Source organism: Stegostoma tigrinum, chromosome 6 (assembly GCF_030684315.1).
Source record: "Stegostoma tigrinum isolate sSteTig4 chromosome 6, sSteTig4.hap1, whole genome shotgun sequence".
Classification (NCBI taxonomy): Eukaryota; Metazoa; Chordata; class Chondrichthyes; order Orectolobiformes; family Stegostomatidae; genus Stegostoma; species Stegostoma tigrinum.
This window is the reverse complement of record NC_081359.1, coordinates 105,682,283-105,689,483: the sequence shown is the minus strand read 5'-3', so window position 1 is coordinate 105,689,483 and position 7,201 is coordinate 105,682,283.

Genomic DNA, 7,201 nt, shown 5'->3' with positions numbered 1-7,201 from the left:
AACCATCTTTGACAAGACATTCATCCTCATCTCAATTTTAAATTGATACCGCTTTATTCTGAAACTATGCCCGCTGGTCCAAGACTCTTTCATGAGAGAAAATATCCTCTCAGAATTTACCCTGTCAAGCCTAAGAATCCTATACATTTCAAAGAGATCACCAGCTCTCACTACTCTTTGTGTTGGTATTTACCAATGAGAAGGGATTGGTGGAAGATTATCTCAGGGAAGGGAGTGTCAAATTTCTAAGCCAAGTTGCTGAAGGAAGCATTGTTGCGCATCTTAAAAAGTATTAAGGTAGATAAGCCTCTGGGTCCTAATGGGATTTATCCCAGGATTTTGAGAGAGCATTGACAGACATCTTTGTGTCCTCGTTGGCTCCAGGTGAGGTCCCAGAGGACTGGAGAATAGCCAATATTGTCCCATTGTTTAAGAAAGATAATAGGGATAATCCTGGAAATTATAGGCCTGTGAGTGTCAGATCAGCGGTAGGGAAATTATTGGAAAAGATTATCGGGGACAAGATCTATTTGCATTTTGAAGCAAATAGACTTATTAGTGGTAGCATGATTTTATGTGGGGGAGGTTGTGCCTTACCAGTGTTTTTTTGAGGAGGTGATGAAAATGATTGAGGGAAAAACAGTCGATGTTGTCAACATGGACTTAAGAAAAACCTCTGACAAGATCCCTTATGGCAGACTGATACAAAAGGTGAAGTACATGGTATTGGCGTGAACTGGCAAGATGCATTCAGAACTGACTTACTCATTGGAGGCAGAGGGTAGGGGTGGTAGGATGCTTTTTGGAATGGAGGCTAGTGACTAACGGTGTTCCACTGGGACATCAGCTGTTCATGGTCTATAGAAATGATTTGGAGGAAAATGTAGTGGTCTAATTAGTAAGTTTGCAGACAATACAAGGTGGTCTTATGGACAGTGAGGAGGATTGTCTGAGGACACAAATGGATACAGATCAATTGAAGGCATGGGTAGAAAAATTGCAAATGGAGTATAATCCAGGCAAATGCGAAGTGATGCATTTTGGAAGGTCAGGAACAGGTGGTAATTATAAAGTGAATTGCAGTCAAGTGAGGAGTATTGAAATACAGAGGGATCTGGCTGTGCAGGTCCCACAGATCACTGAAGGTAACAGCAAAGGTAGATAAGGTTAAAAAAAGGGCTATGACATGCTTGCCTTCATTGGAAGATACATTGAATATAAGGACAGACAAGTTATGCTGCGCCTTTATAGAACTTTAGTTAGGCCACACTTGGAATATTGTGTACAGTTCTGATCACCACACTACCAGAAGGATGTGGATGTTTTGGTAGGGTACAGAAAAGGTTTACCAGGATGTTGTGAGGTATGGGGAATTTTAGCTATGAAGAAAGGTTGGGAACACTGGGTTTGTTTTCAGTGGAATGCAAGAGGTTGGCAGGCAACGTGATAGAAGTTTATAAGATTGTGAATGGCATGGATAGAGTGGAAAGTGTGAGGCTTTTTCCCAGGGTGGAGGGGTCTATTGCTATGGAACACAGATTCAAGGTGCAGGGGTGAGCAAGTTTAAAAGAGATGTGCGAAACAGGTTTTTCACACAATGGGTGATAAGTGCCTGGAACGTGATGCCAGAGGAGGTGGTAGAAGTGGGTACAGCAGCAGCATTCAAGAAGCACTTGGATGGAAACATGAACAGGAAGGGAATAGAGGGATATGGGTCCTGTAATTAAAGACTATTTTAGTGTGGAAGGGTAAAATGTGTTGGCGCAGGCTTGGCGGGCCAAAGGACGTGTTTCTGTGCTGTATTGTTCTTTGTGCGCATCTTGACACATTTAAGGACTTGTGCATGAATACAGCCCAGTCCTGCATATCCTTAAGGGTAAATGCCCTTTAAATTGTCGTGTCTTTCCATGTTCTTTGTCCCAAAATATATCACCTCGCACATTACTGCATTCTACCTCATATCCACCCACTCCAACTTTACCTATATCCTTTATAGGTTCTACACTGTCCTCACAGTTTACTATTATTGTAAGTTTTGCATTGTTTTGCAAATGTTAAAATTGTTCTGAGCACACTAAGGTCCAGGTCAGGAAAAGCAAGACTGCCAGTATCCGCTCCAGAGGAACTCCACCACAAACCTTTCTATGGCCTGAAAAATACCCATTACTCTCAGTTTCCTATTCATCACCAATTTCATGTCCGTGTTGCTACTGGTTCTTTTATTCAGAGATTTTCCTCACCAACCTATTGTGTGGCACTGTATCTGATGTCTTTTGGAAGTTCACATCAAGAGCATTACCCTCATCAATACTTCCTGTTACCTCTTCCCTAATATACATGCTGGTTTTGCTGAATTAACCTATGTTTTCCTGTAACTATTAATCTTATTCTGAATAAATGTTTCTGTAAGTTTTCTTACGATCGAAGTTTAAAGTGTTATAATCTCAGCTGAAAGCAATACTGAATAAGTCAGATTCCAGAGACAATTCTGATAGAATAGGATAGTAAAATGTAGGGTATGCAGGGTAGATCAATCTTATTGGATAATAGGTCAGCACAACATCTTGGGCCGAAGGGGCTGTACTGTACTGTGCTGTAGTGTTCTATGGTAAACCACAAATTTAATTTTTTCTAATTTAGTTACCATATGTTGGCCAGGCACTGAATGTATTCACTTCAGACTGACAGTACCATTCAAAAAGGAAAACAGACTGCTGTGGTTCGGTGTTTTTTTCCCCTGTCTATTGTAAAATTCCTGGGTGTTTATTACCTCCCCAGATAGCTTGCTAACCCTTTAACTTTGGAAAGGCTGTTTGAACTCTGTTCCAAATGAATTTTCAACTTATTCTTTGACTAAAAATGTCAGAACTTCACAGCACTGAAACCAACGCCAATTTATCTCCACTTTAGACTCTAAGTTCCCAAATCACAATAGTATGTTATAAACTTTCATTACCCCTCCATCCCTCGAAAAAGGATAAAGGTGTCTTGAAGAGACACTCAATTTCAAAATGTCTAATATTGTTAATTGTACTTTATGTTAAGTGTAATTACATATTTATATCAAAGTCCAGGCTTTCGTATCAAGCCTATTTTAATCAAATCCCTTTTATCAGTTTTCTGTTGTCTGTTCCTACACTATGAATTATTTTCAAATTAAATGGTTGTAGCATTAAACTCCAGCAAAACATCCTAGGAAATTGAGATGAATATGATCCGTACAAATACAACTTTCTGCAGAGTTCTTAGATATGTAGGCTTCAAAATGTCTAGAGCCAATACCAGGCTCAGGCGCCTATGTTCCATGATTTTTTTTTCTACAAGTTTAACTCACAAGACAAAAATAATTGACTGGTATTCAATCTCCATTCCATTCTTTCTGCAGTAAAATAGCACCCAAGCTGATATTAATAGCATTTGGGGTGGCAGTGTCTCAGTGGTTGGCACTGCTGCCTCACAACACCAGGGATCTGGGTTTGGTCCTAGCCTCGGGCAGCTGTCTCTGTAGAGTTTGCACATTCTCCCAATATTTGCGTTGGTTTTCTTTGGGTGCTCTAGTGTCCTACCACTGTTCATAGATGAGCAGGTCAGGTGGACTGGACATGCTAAGTTGCCAGTTATGTCCAGGGATATGCTGTCTAGGTGGATTAGCTGTGGGAAATTCAAAGGGATAAGGTTGGGGTATGGGTCTGGGTGGGATTCACATCAGAGGGATGGTGTGATTGTGATGGGCTGAATGACCTGCTTCCACACCGTGGGGATTCTATGATAACTAACTGGAATAAAACACAAAATTCTGGGCAGACTCAGCAGAAGTCTTGGAAAGAGTCGTATTAGACACAAAACAAGATCTTTCTCTCCCCCAACAGATGCTGCCACAGCTGCTGAGTTTGTGCAGTGCTGCCTGTTTTTTTTTAACTTTCAGAATGCACAGTACTTTGCTTTTCTGAAACAAACTGATTTGTAACTGCTGAGCTATTATTACAATATGTTTTTTGAACAAGGGCATATTTACAATTCTCCTGCCTTTGGAGATCACTGAGTCCAGGGAAGATTGAAATTTAATTGCCAGTACCTCTGCAATTTCCATTTTCACATCCTTCAGTATCGTTGGATGTATATTAACTGGACTTGGGTGTTTTAACAACATTAAGTACTTCTGGCTTTTCCAATACCTCATCAATTTTAAACCCTCATCGTGTTAAGAGTTACCTCCCTTGAACCTGGGAGGCTTCTGACTCACAGCTAAAGACAATGGCAAGATATGTATTCAACACCTCAGCCATGTCTCCTGCCTCCATGCTCAAATCTCCTTTTCAGGCCCTAATCAGCCTCTCCTTTTATCTCTGTCTATTCATTCACTTGTGCGACGTTGGCATCACTGGCCAGGCCAGCATTTAGTGCCTGAACCCTAGTTGCTCTCAAGCAGGTGGTGGAGAGTTGCCTTGAACCGCTGCAGTCCATGTGCTGTAGATAGACTCACAATGCCATTAGGGGGGCATTCCAGAATCTTGAAGGAATGACAATATACTTCCAAGTCAGGAAAGTGAGTGGTTTGGAGGGGATCTTGAAGGTGGTGGTCCCCTGTATCTGCTGCCCTTGTCCTTCTGGATGGAAGTGATCATGGGTACGGAAGGTGCTATCGGAGGATCTTTGGTGATTTTCTGCAGTGTACCTTGGAGATAGGACACTCTGCTGCTACTGAGTGTCAGTATTGGAGGAATTGGTTGCTTCTGGAAGTAGTGCCAATCCAGTTTGTCCTGGATGGTGTCAAGCTTCTTGAGTGTTGTTGGGGCTGCACCCATCCAGGCAAGTGGGGAGTATTCCATCACACTCCTGCCTTGTGCCTTGTAGATGGTGGGGAGGCTGTGGGGAAATAATTGAGTTACTCATCGCAGCATTCCTATCTTCTGATCTGCTCTTTTAGCTGCATTGTTTATGTGGCAAGTCCATGCTATGGAAATCTTTTGATTTCCCTCTGTGTTAGCTGCCTGTCTTTATTCATGATCCCTATTCACTCTCTTTTTAAAAACAAATGCTTTTCCTTCCCTTTTCAGGGAGGCAAATCAATGTCAACAGTATGAAATATTTACATCCAGATCTGATCAAAATTGTGGTGTGGTGTACAAGTTGGTATCTTCTTGCACCTTCAATTCTGTACTGAAGGCAATGTTGGAGGGGGGAAGGGAAAGCGAAAGTGACAGGGAGTATGCAGTTAAATGGAAAGATAAGCAACAGGATAGCATGTGTACAGGTGGGTTTAAGCTCAAGGCAGACTAGGAATACAGGAAGGATAGCTTAAGGATAGCTTAATCTCTATTAATGATAAGAAAGTTAGCATTAAGGCACTTTACCTAAATGCTCGTAGTATTCACAACAAAGTAGATGAATTAACAGCACAAATCATCTTGGATGATTATGATGTGGTAGGCATCACAGAGACAATGTTGCAGGGAGTTCAGGACTGGCAGTTAAACATCCAAGGATTCACAACTTATCGAAAAGACAGGGAGGTGGGCAGAGGGGGTGGGTTTGCCTTGTTAGTTAAGAATGAAATTAAACCTACGGCACTGAATGACATAGGGTCAGAGGATGTGGAGTCTGTGTGGGTGGAGTTGAGGAACCACAAAGGCAAAAAAACTATAATGGGAGTTATGTACAGACCTCCTAACAGTGATCAGGACCAGGGACGCAAGATGCACCGGGAAATCGATAGGGCATGTCAGAAAGGCAAGGTCATGGTGATCATGGGGGACTTCAATATGCAGGTGGATTGGGCGAATAATGTTGCCGGTGGATCCAAAGAAAGAGAATTCATGGAATGTTTGCAGGATGGCTTTTTGGAACAGCTTGTGATGGAGCCCACAAGGGAGCAGGCTATTCTGGACTTAGTGCTATGTAATGAGCCAGACTTTATAGAAGATCTTAAAGTAAGGGAACACTTCGGAGGCAGCAATCATAATATGGTAGAGTTCAGTCTGCAGTTTGAAAGAGAGAAGGCAAAATCGGATGTAATGGTGTTACAGTTAAATAAAGGTAATTACAGGGGCATGAGAGAGGAATTGATGAAAATCGACTGGAAGCAGAGCCTAGCGGGCAAGACAGTAGACCAACAATGGCGGGAGTTTCTGGGTGTAATTGAGGACACAGTACAGAGGTTCATCCCAAAGAAAAGAAAGATTATCAGGGGTGGGATTAGACAGCCATGGCTGACAAAGGAAGTCCAGAAATGTATCAAAGAAAAAGAGACAGTCTGTAAAGTGGCCAAGAGCACTGGGGAATCAGAAAATTGGGAAGGCTACAAAAACAAACAGAGGATAACAAAGAGAGAACTAAGGAAGGAGCGGATCAAGTATTAAGGTAGGCTAGCTAGTAATGTTAGAAATGATAGTAAAAGATTCTTTCGATGTGTAAGAAATAAATAAGAGGCAAAAGTAGACATTGAGCCACTCCAAATTGATGCTGGAAGGCTAGCGATGGGAGATAAGGAAATAGCTGAAGAACTTAAAAAGTGCTTTGCATCAGTCTTCACAGTGGAAGAGATGAGTAGTATGCCAACAATTAAGGAGAGTCAGGGGGCTAAGTTGAGTAAGGTAGGCATTACAAAAGCGAAAGTGCCAGAAAAGCTAAAAGGTCTAAGAATCGATAAATCTCCTGGCCCTGATGGGCTACATCCTAGAGTTCTGAGGGAGGTGGCTGACGAAATAGCAGAGGCTTTGGTTGTGATCTTTCAAAAGTCACTTGAGTCTGGGAAAGTCCAAGATGATTGGAAAATTGCTGTTGTAACCCCCTTGTTTAAGAAAGGATCAAGGAAAAAGATGGAAAATTATAGGCCAGCGAGTTTTGAGAAGATTTGTAGCTCAGGTTGAGGTTCTGGATGTGAGTTTGCTCGCTGAGCTGGAAGGTTCGTTTTCAGACGTTTCGTCACCATTCTAGGTAACATCATCAGTGAGCCTCCGACGAAGCGCTGGTGTTATGTCCCGCTTTCTATTTATCTGGTTAAGTTTCCTTGGGTTGAAAACTAACCTTCCAGTTCAGCGAGCAAACTCACAGCCAGAAATTATAGGCCGATTAACCTAACCTCAGTTGTTGGTAAAATTCTAGAATCCATTGTTAAGGAAGAGATTTCTAAATTAGAAATCAGATTAGAACAAGTCAAAATGAATTTAGTAAGGGGAGGTCATGCCTGACAAACCTGTTA